The following is a 13090-nucleotide window of genomic DNA, read 5'->3' as shown; positions in this document are numbered from 1 at the left end:
AACATTTTGCAGTTGTTTCTTACTCAACTCTTTTCATTTGAATCTTTGCAACTGTTCTCATTTTAAGGTTTATAAAATTATTTTCCTTATTATTCTTAAGATATCTACCACAGATCTCTTCTGGCAATAGCTAATTGTTGCTGTTTATACTTCTTTTTTTACATGAAAACAAATACATTCACTTTTCAATTTACTGAAAAGAGCCGATCTTAATTCATGCAGTTGTTATAGTAAGGGATGCTGACATCCTCTGCTGTAGCAACACCACCTAGTGGCTGATCTCTCTGAAAATGCAACAGAGGGTCCTGTGGCACCTTTAAGACTAACAGAAGTATTGGGAGCATAAGTTTTCGTGGGTAAGAAGGTGCCACAGGACCCTCTGTTGCTTTTTGCAGATTCAGACTAACACGGATACCCCTCTGATAATTGAAGTCAAAATTACTCTAATCAAATTTTGTATCATAGCAGTTTTTAGTATTTTCAATATTTCTACAAGAGAACTGTTTCAGGATTCTCCTCCCATCAAGCCATAAAGAAGGAAGGGTGCTTGCGACTCCCCAGCTCCTGCTTTGAAAACCCATACTCAAGTTGTTTTTCTTTCTTGGGAAGTAGGGATAATTCCAGTATTTTTCCACATATTAATTACAATAGTCTGAATATCTGCCAGCACAAAGAAAAAGATTTTGCTAAGAAAAATTTTTGAAATGTTTTCTAGATAATTTTTCTTTCCTTCCTACCATTGCTTTGCAGATACTCTTATTTCCTCCAGTGCTTCTTCTGTAACCCAGTTAAGTTTCTTCAAAAGCAAGGGAAGTCTGCATTACATGCATGCACCTTGTTAAATAGTATCTAATGCAGGGGTCGGCAACCTTTCAGAAGTGGTGTGCCGAGTCTTCATTCATTCACTCTAATTTAAGGTTTCGCGTGCCAGTAATACATTTTAACATTTTTAGAAGGTCTCTTTCTATAAGTCTATAATATGTAACTAAACTATTGTTGTATGTAAAGTAAATAAGGTTTTTAAAATGTTTAAGAAGCTTCATTTAAAATTAAATTAAAATGCAGAGCCCCCCCAGACTGGTGGACCCGGGCAGTGTGAGAGCCACTGAAAATCAGCTTGTGTGCCGCCTTCGGCATGCATGCTGCAGGTTGCCTACCCCTGTATCTAATGTATCCTCTCTCCTCCTCAAAGCTCCATAATTCATTCAAGCAATAAGGTCCTTTGACCACTGAGATGAAAGACACCAGCTCTCTACTACAGGAAGAATTGGCCCTCAGAGCTAAAAACTTGTGAAGGGCTCAAGGGTGCTGTGAGGTTCTCCCTGACCTCAGCCAACTCCAGTGTTCTTCCAGCTTCCCTCAAAGCTGTTAAGAGAAGTTGGCCTCACAAGATTGTACGTCTTCATTATCCATGTTCGAAAGAGATTTTCAAAGACAAAAAGGAAGTTAGCTGCCCAACTCCTATTGAAAGGCTCATAACTCCCTTTCAAGGTCTCCCCCTTCTGGCCTTCCCTTTAGGTTTTTTTTGTAGTTGTTGTTGTTTTTAAAACCATTGCCACTATACCCAAATTGAAGAATCTGGTAAACAAATGGACAGTGGAAGTTTTGAGAACTGACAGCAGTTCACCTTGTGTGAAGTATGCCCGTCCACGAATATCTTCTCAATCATCATGATATCTCAGCAGAGGGGGATGGGGCATGTTGACCCAGATGAAACCATTCTTGCTACCAGAACAATTGGGTCCATGCTTGGGTGCTCTGTTACAAGGTCTGATTGGTGTCCAAGCCGAGGATTTGACAAGATGGCCTTCTTTTCCTCAGATGCAGAGGAGTCCATCCCAGCACAGGGAGAATAATCAGTGCTCATTCTTTCAACAGTATGACTGGATACAAAGCAAACTGAACCCTTAATGATTGGAATCAGTGGAATTTTATCTAAGGGATTTGATTTTTATTTTATTTTTTATTTTATTGTATTTGCTATTTCTGAAGCTTTTCTCTGTTATTTTAGTTATAAAGGAACTAGATGCTGCTCAATCTGCCTCTGATGAAGCAGAGAAAAAACAAAGCAACAGAGTTGGGAGGACAGTTAACCAAAACATGTTGAAAATCACTATTCAATACAGTAGAACACCAGAGTTAGGAACTAACCGGTCAACTGCACACCTCATCATTTGATAGGTGGCCTAGCTTGACATGAGTACCTCGATATAAGGAACTAACACACGAGTGACAGCAAGTCACAAGATTAAGCCCATTCATAAGAAAGTTCACTGGCAGGAAGTATGAAGCCAAAAATAAATGTTATTGGTATATTAAGTTTAAGGAATAAATATAACTGAAAATTACACATATTTACAGTGGGAATACCATAAAAACACCATGTCAATTAGAGAGACCAGAAGGAATAAGGCGGGTGAGGTAATATCTTTTATTGGACCAACTTCTGTTGGAAAGACCTGAAAAAGATCTCTATGTAAGCTCGAAAGTTTGTGTGTCTCATGAACAGCAGTTGGTCCAATAAAAGATATTACCTCACCCACCCTGTCGCTCTAATATCCTCGGACCAATACGGCTACAACAACACTGCATATGTCAACTAACTGACATAATACTAATGATTATGATGGAAATAGTTAATTAACCTACAGAAAATGGGGATACCAACATAAGTGGGGAAGTTCACATATGGAAAAAAGGGCTAAAATCCTTATGATTATGTATAAGATATAGAGGGCATCAGCATAACACATTATAAAAGATGTTACCTGGTCAGTATGCTGTGGGACACAGCAGAATGATGACCACCTACTGATACTTTGGTATCACCTCACGTACTCCAAGGCTTCCCACAAGGAATGATGTGAGTAATTAAAGTTCTGGATGTTCTGTATTCGTATGCTATACTGCCACCTGTATGATCTTGTTTGGCTTGTTAATAAAATAAGTGTAATAAGAGTAAAGGTATTGGGGCTTGTTTCTCATGTGCTTCTCAGGGTCCTTACTCTAATGACAACCACACTACCGTAGCTGATCTGGGGGCCAAACCCACTCAGACTACTGTATGCTACATTGCTAAATTCTAGTTAAATTTCAAACTATAGAACAGGCTACACTATCTTCAGTGAACATGAAGAACAATTGATCACTGTTCCCTTAATGTATTTGAAGACTAATCATGACCCTTTTCAGTCTTCTTTTCTCAAGACTAAGCATGCCCACTTTTTTTTAAACCTGCCCTCAGAGATCAGATTTTCTAAATCTTTTATCATTTTCGTTTCTTTCCTCTGGACTCTTCAATTTGTCCACATCTTCCCTAAAATACTGCACCCAGAACTGGACACAGTAATCCAGCTAAGGCCTCACCAGTGCTGAGTAGATTGGGACAATTATGTCCTGTGTCTTACAAACAAGACTTCTACTAATACACCCCAGAACGATATTAGCCTTTTTCACATACTGCAGCACATTCAGTTGACTCATTCAACTGCTATCCATTAAAACCCTCAGATCCTTTTCAGCAGTACTACCGATTCCCCATTTTGTACTTGTGCATTTGATTTTTCCTTCCCAAGTGTTATACTTTGCACTTGTTTTTATTGAATTTCATCTTGATTTCAGACCAATTCTCTAATACATCAAGGTCATTTGAAATCTAGTCCTGGCCTCCACAGTGCTATCAACTTCTCCCAACTTGGTGCCATTCACAAGCCGTATAAGCATACTCTCCACTCCATTATCCAAGTTAATAAAAATATTGACTAGTACCAGACCCCAGGACCGACCCCTGAGGAACCCACTAGATACATCCCGCCCCCAGTTTGACAGTGAACTATTAATAGCAACAGTTCTTAACCCGCAGCCAGCATGCAGCCCAATTAGCACACAGCTGCGGCCCAGCTGTATGCTAAAGGCTGCCCAAGTGTCCAGTACAGCGGTATCTGGAGTCCTGGCTGCCCGGCCCAGGAGGGTCCAGGGTCGAGAGTCAGGGCTGCCGCCTGGCCCCATACAACAAGGTTCAGGTCAGGGCTGCCACCCGGCCCCACACAGCAGGCTCCACAGCTGGGTGCAGGTTCGGGCTACCGCCCGGCTGCCCTACCACCCAGCCCCGTGCCCAGGGCTCCGCTCCTGGCCTCACTCTGTGGAGGCGTCTCTGGGCGGGGGAGGAGGGCAGCTGGTCTGTGGAAGGGCTTGGGGGGCAGGGCACTGTGGTTCTCAACCTGTGGCCCAGGTAACACATTGTGGGCCGCATATGCATCCCACAATGATAAACAGGTTGAGAACCACTGATTAATAACTACTCTTGAGTACACTTTCAACCAGTTGTGCACTCATCTTATAGTAATTTCATCTAGACCACACTGCCCTAGTTTGTTTATGAGAATGTCATGTGGGACTGCGTCAAAGGCCTTATTAAAAATCAAGATATATATATCACAACCATAACTTCTCCCACACACACTCCACTAGGCCAGGAAATTTGACTGATTTGTCAGGATCTGCTGGACTATTCCATATAACCCTATTATCTGTTTAATAATTTCTTCCAGTATCTTTCCAGATATCAAAAGTTAGACTGTCTTATCAGTCACATTTAATTTAGAAGCAAGTGACATATAAAATATTCTTCTTTTTTTAATTTCTAACTAGCTGTTGCTGTCAGACTACTGAAGGAGCAAATTCTCTACATTGCTACATTTATCAACAGCAGATTGTACTTGCAACAAAACTGAGAGCCATTTTCTCATACTTTTTTTCTTTTATACCCTGGGGGTTGTGTAAAATGGAAAAAGACTTTGGTGGATTAGGAACGTGACAACTTTCTAGTATTAAATACGCTCTTAAGCCAAATTTTGTACTTGGATTTTCCTAAATTTCCCCTTTCACATGTTTTTGTAGGATGACTGCTATGACTCAGATTAGGTTATGCATATCTGTCTTTGCAGCTAAGCTAAACTACTCCTTGTTAAGCAAAAAACAACAACTACCTAGGCAAGCTGACAAGGCTGCTCTTCCTCCTATGAAACTGATATGCTTCTTCACAGAAAAAAAGCCTCCATTCCACTTAGACAACTCGATACATCTTGCATGTCTTAGCTCTTCACTAAGCACACTACACTGCACCATATATTATTGTTCAAGGTTATAGCAATGTATGGCATAGACAGGTACAGTACAATAAAATCTACTTTTCACAGATACTGGTTTTATGAGCATCTGCAGTATCACTACGAAGAAAGAGTGAAGTATGATTATACAACACAGACTAGCCATGTTCACATCTAACAGTACATTCTCAAACTGTTTAGAAGAGGAAGGTACATCGAAAGTTCTGAATGCATTCAGTTTTGACAGTTCAAACAGTAACTTTGCTGTTAAAGAGACACTGGTTCTATTAGAATGATAACATGCAACATATTTTTTCTTTTTTCTTTTTAGTCAAAATTATTTTTCCAACCAACTTAATTAGAGTTGGGTTCCTATAAGTATGCAACTCTTGTATGAGGAAAATGTTTCAATAATAATTTTACGCATTAAGTGTGAGATATAACAGGAATGTGTTATATCATAGTGTGCAAGATTCAATGGGTCCTGCTACCTACTGCCAACAATGAGAGCAGCTAGCACTCAATTTCATAGTGAGCAGGTCTACAATTGAGATTCCCCAATTTCTTGAGACCTACTGAAGGCAGTTTGCCATTAAGGATCCTTCTTCTGGAACAATTTTGTACTGGTTTAGACAGTTTTCTGTACAATAAAGGTGATCCAGAATTAATAGGGCTTGGGGCTAGAAGAGGATTACCTCCATCCAAAACAAAAATGTACAAACAAATTTAGCAGAATCTGAGTTTACCATATTGCCCTCCCATATCAGGTGCATGACTACCTCCATACCCTTAGATTTATGAAGCCATGCTTTCTTTTGATTAACCTCTAGAGCATAACCATCTCCAAAGGTATTTATGTGGAATTTCTTTTCCCTTTGAGATCATATTTCCTGCTGAGTGGCCAACCCCAATAGGTTCACCTCTCAGACAATTTGTATTCTCGCTGAAATCTTAAAAGATGGAATCAGGGTACCATTTTTTTTTAATTTATTAAAAAACAAAACAAATGTAGTATCTCATGTACTACTTGGGTGACCGGGTCACCAGGTCGTGATCAAATAAGCCATATAAGAAATTATGCTGAACTCCCACAAGTGAGGTCTGCTGCTACAAGAGACATACTTGACAAATGCCAGACCATGAAAAAATGGTTATTGACCTTCCATTACTGTTGTTCTTCAAGATGTATTTCTCATGCCCATTCCACATTAGGTGGGTGCGTGCACCGTTGCCAGAGATTTTACCCTCAGTGTTATCCATCGGGCTGGCTCTACTGTCCTCTGGAGCCACATGCTCATGTGTCAGTATAAGGGCCGCTGCCAGCCACGCACATTCTCAGTTCCTTCTTGCTGGACAACTGCGACAGGGTAGGATGGCGGGTTGTGGAATGGACATGAGCAACACACCTCGGAGACCAACAGTCATGGAAGGTTCAAGTGCTTGCTCATGTCCATTCCACGTTAGGTGACTCACAAGCAGTTCATGGACTTGGAGTTCATGGACATGCTGACAGCAACACTTGAAAAATATGTACACCCTCGACATAGTTCCATTTGGCATGGTATAATGCCTTTAGTCTACTAAAAATGAAAAATTCCATCACATGGCACTGGTTAATGCTCTTAGGCAAAATCATTGAGATTACTCTTCTACTAGCCAGCAGGTGGCAACACAGGCTCACAGTAAGTATTGCTTCTGGTGGACAAATGCTAACCATTAGCAGATTTCTGCTCACCAGAAAAAGGACTATTTTTTCCTCATCGATCTAAATAAACCCAACATTTAAAAGGTAGAGGTTATTGTGCATGTAACTATAGTACATTCTGATTGACTAAACTCCCCCTGTAATCTCAACTGGGTAAATTGTTAACTGCTTCCGCTCAACAGGTGTCTAGCACTGTTGGGTATTAAAGAACAGCCCAGCTGTTAAAAAGCCACTTAAAGTAGCACTATGCTCCTGTTTAGAGATTAATGCATTTTAGTGGAAAACAAAGGATGACAAAATTACTCACCTATCTATAGCAACACCTATCTATACAACTGCTTTGGGTTCCATATTAGTCTCCTTATCATGCAGTGTCGAGGTTGGTTTGTGGACCCCAGAGGTAGTGGGTTTTGGGGCTGACAAAGGCCATGTTGTCTGGTGCCATGAACAGACAAGTAAATGAATCCAAATAATGAAATACCTGGAGCAGAGACGGAAACTCTTGAAACCCTATTTAGGGTCTGCTACAGCCTGCATCAATCCCACGCAGGGAAATGATGAAGAAAGGTGAAATAGAAAATTAGGCAGAGTTACCTTAGAAATAGTGTATAAATATTAACAACTAATTACACCAAACACCTATATTTAACTATTTGCAACTGATAGATATAACAAGTACCACTGACAATCAGACACAGGCACAGCTTCAAGGTTCCTTAGAATTGCAGCTGATGGCAATCAGAAAGCAACAGGTTTCCAGGGCTCATCTCTCTCATACAACTTCTGGTTCTAAATGCTTGGTTCCATGAAATGACACTCATGTAAGCCTCAATGGGAACAGTTTTCCAGAAGGTTCCGATCACTGTGGCACAGGTCTTTTGAACTCCGTAACTTTTGAACTACCAGGTCAAGTGGTAATACACAGAGGTTCTCTGAAGAATTCTTTTAGTTATTACAACCGGGACTCATTCTCAGCATATTTATCTGTCTTTTTAAAGGATGAATTGTGGCTACACACCAAACAATGTAACAGATAAACACAGGAATTAATATTAGAAGTATGTGCAAATTATGACAAAACTTTTCCTAAAATGTTATGGGGCACTAGATTTAGTAACTTTTGTAGTGAATGCTTTCTACTGTTATTTATAAGTTATTTTGTTGCTTAGATTGTTTTTATCAAATGTAGGGCTCTATATGAAATATGCAATTGGGGAACTGCAGATTTAAAAATATCCAAGTTTTACTCTAAGGCTAATGAGTCAATGATGTTCCCAAAATACAGAGGAGCAAAGATTTTTATAGACTTTTAAAACTTTTTATGAAGGCAAAGTTACAATAAAGCGTTAACATACAATATTGTACTTTACTTATTCAGGATCAGATTAATATTCAGAGAACCTGGCTAAAGATTCTGGCTGTTGGCTGGGGAGCTGTTCTCCTACTCTAAGTAAAGAGTAACCAAATTTTTAAATACCTATCCTCTTTTTGGCACTTCTCTTGTGTACATATTTGATGTGAAACCTTTTCCACTACAAAGACAGTTCATATTTTACTAAACAACAATTCCATAGGAAGAGAAGTCACATTTTTCCAATAATATACAATATAAAGTCTCGCTTCTAACAAAAAAATTATTTTGTCATTCTGTTTAAAATATAGATCCTTTATTGGAGCATTAAGTATGCAGGTCAGGGGATCTCTAGGAAACTGGCATTTTGTCATAAAATGAATCTCTAATAATTTCCTTCCAAAACAGTCTAATTCATGGATTCAACCACCATATGTGCAAGAATGTTGCCCTTCCCCCACAACCCGTCCAACAGAAAAAAGAAATTGATCTGGATAAATGGGTCTCTATATGGGAAAGGGGATATACAGTAATTTATAAAAAATTTCTTTATCAGCTACACAAATTGAAGATGTATATCCCCTTTCCCATACAGAGACCCATTTATCCAGATGAATTTCTTTGTCAAATTCCCTCCCCCATCTTTTCATCTGGATTAATTTAACACCTTTTTCAAACAAAATTGTATTTCTCTTAGAAATTAAACCTTTGTTCCAACTTACACCTGAGTCAACTCCTCAAATGTGGTTGAAGGTCTAGATAGAGCCATCTTGTATCCAGAGGCCACAATAAATGTTTGACTTGTAAATACTGAAAATGCGTGATTTTTGTACTACTTACATTATTACATATCTCTTGGTATGAGTTCAGCTCAGGACATAGGAGGAGCTGTCCAAACTGAGTAAACTCAACTCTTACCCACAACTAAGTCACTTTGATATTTCCTAGGGATAAATTCCTGATTAATGAAAGTAGTTAGGGGAGAGGGCTTCAGTGACAGCAATTTAAAACATCTGTCCAAAGCTACTAAGGTGGTATGGGTGACTTTTTATTGTTGGTGACCTACATTTCTTTTTAATCCGTTTATTCTATATTTTTTAACAAGTCTTCTGGATCCTGCAAATATACAAGGCATTGCCAGCATACATAGCTATTTTGTGTTCTAATCTAGAAGGTAATTTGATGCCCTTTACCAAGGGGTTGTTTGTCACATTTATTGCAGATGGCTCCATTGTCAAAGTAAACAACAGGGGGAATAAGGGCCAACCCTGTCTTGAACCAGTAGACAATTTAAAAGGAGGGGATTGATCACTATTAATCAAAGCAGATGCTTGATGATGAATACACAGAGCCAATATGCACATAGAAAACTGACTTCCAAAACCAAACTTTACCAAAAACTGTCTGAAATAGCCTTCAACTGGGATTAGGAGTTTCTCAGCATCCAAAGAAAGCAGCTGGAATTAACATTACAGAGCAAAATCAAAGTTCTTCTGATATTATCAGACAGATGCCTGCCTGCCCTGCCAGCAAGGAACCCAGACAGGTGAACACATCTGGGCAAGTTGAAACTCGGGTGTTTGCTAGCACCTTATAGTTCTGTATGATGCACAGTTGGTAAGGGCTTATCCTTCTTTAGGAATTACCACCAATTTTACTTCTTTCCATGAATCTGGAATCTCATTCCCCTGCAATATTCCATTAAGCAATTCAGTTAAAATAGGGACCAACACTTGCGTTAGAGCTCTATAATATTCTCCAGAAAGTCCATTGGGAACTGAAGGATTTATTGGATTTTAAATTCTTAATTACAATTTCACCTTTCTCTGCAGCAATTTGCCTATCAAGAGCTGCCACATCATCCTCAGAATTGACACAGTTTCAAACTACTCCAATATCCATTTATAGGTAGGGCCCTCGATTAATCGCAGTTAACTCACGTGATTAACTCCAAAAAATTAACCACAATTTAAAAAATTAATCGCGATTAATCGCACTGTTTAAACAATAGAATACCAATTGAAATTTATTAAATAATTTGGGTTTTTTCTACATTTTCAAATATACTGATTTCTATTACAACACAGAATACAAAGTGTACAGTGCTCACTTTATATTTATTTTTATTACAAATATTTGCACTATAAAAAACAAAAGAAATAATATTTTTCAATTCTCCTAATACAAGTACTGTAGTGCTCTCTCTTTATAATGAAAGTTAAACTTACAAATGCAGAATTAATGTAAAGTCATTGTCTGTATGAAATTTTAGTTTGTACTGACTTTGCTAGTACTTTTTTTGTAGTCTGTTGTAAAACTAGGCAAATATCTAGATGAGTTGATGTACCCCCTGGAAGATATCTGTATACCCCGAGGGGTACACGTACCCTTAGTTAGGAATCACTGGGGTAGGGTAAGAAATTTATCTTTCAAGAACTCTTTAATTAAAATATATTTTCCCTCTGTGTAGGAGTTGTGCTTAAGCTACCATCTTGTTTGCTGGCTTCTAGACTTTTTTTTTTTTTTTTTTTTTAATGTGGTACACACAAAACTGGATACATAATACATTACTGTTTGAGAATTACATGTCTAATTCCCTGCACATTGCATTGCAAGCATAGTCCTATGTGTCAAACTATAAACATGAGTGAAATGCCATTAGCTCTGAAGAATGAAAGGGAGGCTGTACGCCCTGGGAATGCACTCTAGTTTCCTTCAAAAAGGACAATAATATAGCCTTAAGGATTAAGTTGTATGCCTCCTGTTTCAGGAAATGCACAGAAAGGTTTGACTTACACAATAGTTTGGGGTCATGACAATCAAGAGATTAAGTTTCAATACTACCACCTCTATCAAAAATTCTAGGCTCAGAAAAGTAATAGATTTAGAGACTGTGATGCCAGATAGGACCATTAGATCATCTACTTGAACTTCCTGTTATCTAAAGATTGTTTCTTTGAAGCCTATAATTCAGAGGTAGTCAATTATTTTTTGTCAAGGTCCAAATTTCTTGGTCAAAGTATACTCAAGGTCCAGACTCCAGAGAAATGTATTTCACACTGTAATAACAATAATAAGTAAATAAAAAGATTTTGTAGTCCATTCAAAAGCGTGTGGCAGTCCGGATTTGGCCCATGGTCTGCCTATTGGCTATAATGTTTGCTAAGCAACGGAAACTACAACCATGGTTGGGAACTCTTTCTGTTCAGAATATCACCAGGTTTAATTATCACTGGGATTCATGGTCTGTTACCATCCAATTTTTAAATTCTCAACTATTTTTTACTTTACAAATGACATGCCTTGCTGTCACCAAGGTGTATCTATCCCATGCCAACAGCACTAGACTGTTTTGATATCAGAGGTAACTCAACCAGTCTTCACCCTTACACTCTACTTCCAGTTTGGTTGCGAGAATTTCACTGGTTTTATGAGGGAGACTTTACAGATGGTGCATTACTTGGCCCATCCGCCACAACTGTGGGACAGCACAGGCTTTTTGCAACTAATTATTGTTATTTGTATCATCATAACACCTAGGAGCCCCAGCCATGGACTAGGACCCCATTCTGCTAGGTGTTGTACAAATACAGACCAAAAAGGCAGCCTCAAACAGATTACATTACATGAGACAACAGATGGATACAGACCGACTAATAGGGGAATACAAGAAAACGAGACAACATTGACCAGCATCATAGGCAGTGGTCTAAGAACACCAACTGCCTAGCCACTGTCAAATATTTTGTAGTCTTCGGGACAAAGCAGAGTTTTACAGAGGGTTTTCAAGGAGGATACTAAGTTTGTTCTGCAGATATTTACAGGGAGCTCCTCTCAAGTGTGAGGGGCAGCATGGGAGAAAGCATGAAGATGCTTGTTTGAAAACTTAACATGCAGGTGGGGAAGGATAGCTCAGTGGTTTGAGCATTGGCCTGCTAAACCCAGGGTTGTAAGTTCAATCCTTGAGGGGGCCATTTAAGGATCTGGAGCAAAAATCTGTCTGGGGATTGGTCCTGCTTTGAGCAGGGGGTTGGACTAGATGACCCCCTGAGGTCCCTTCCAACCCTGACATTCTATGATTCTATGATGGATGCTGACATCAGGTTGATCACAGGCCAGAGAATATCACAGTAACCCCCGTATTGAGTCCAATAACTTGTGTTTGACAGCAGTATAACTTCTAGAAGGACAGACAATCTTGATTTGAAGACTTCAAGATGGAGAATCCACCACTTCCTGCAGTAGTTTGTTTCAATAGTTTATCAAACTCACTGAAAAATGTGTGCACTATTTCTAACTTGAATTTGTCTAGTTTTAATTTCCAGCCATTGGTTCTTTTAACATCTTTCTCTGTTAAGTTAAATAGCTATTTAGCACATGGTATTTTCTCCCCCCCTAAAATAAATTATTCACTGTAATGAAGTCACTTAATCTCCTTTTTGATAATCTAAACAAACTGAGCAACTTAAATCTCTCAAAGTATTTTTTCCAGCCCTTGAATCATTTTTATGCCCCTTCCCTGCACCAGTTTTGCAACATCCTTTTAAAAATGTGGACACCTGAACCACACATAGTATTCCAATACTGGTCTCACCAATGCCATATAAAAAGGTAAAATCACCTCCTTACTCATACTGACTACTCCCTGTTCATACCAAAGGATTGCATAATAGTCCTTTTTGCCACAGCACCACGATGGCAGCTCATTTTCAGTTTTCTGTCCATTATGACCTCTAAATCCTTTTCGAGTCACTAGTTTCCGTGCTAGTCCCCCATTCTGTAGGTACAGCCTGCATTCACTGTTCCTACATACACCTCTACCTCGATATAACGCGACCCGATATAACACGAATTCGGCTATAACGCGGTAAAGCAGTGCTCCGGGGGGGTGGGGCTGCGCACTCCGGTGGATCAAAGCAAGTTCAA

At 39.1% G+C, this 13090-nt stretch overlaps 1 protein-coding gene across 3 annotated transcripts in view; it reads right to left on the bottom strand.

Moving 5' to 3' along the window:
- DLG1 (discs large MAGUK scaffold protein 1) overlaps positions 1–13090 on the bottom strand; it is a 390639-nt gene that overhangs the window by 266821 nt on the left and 110728 nt on the right. The window lies entirely within an intron of this gene.

This window comes from Emys orbicularis, chromosome 9 (genome assembly GCF_028017835.1).
Source record: "Emys orbicularis isolate rEmyOrb1 chromosome 9, rEmyOrb1.hap1, whole genome shotgun sequence".
In the NCBI taxonomy this organism is placed as follows: domain Eukaryota; kingdom Metazoa; phylum Chordata; order Testudines; family Emydidae; genus Emys; species Emys orbicularis.
Note: the sequence above shows the minus strand (reverse complement) of the source record. Positions and strands in the feature narration are given on the sequence as shown.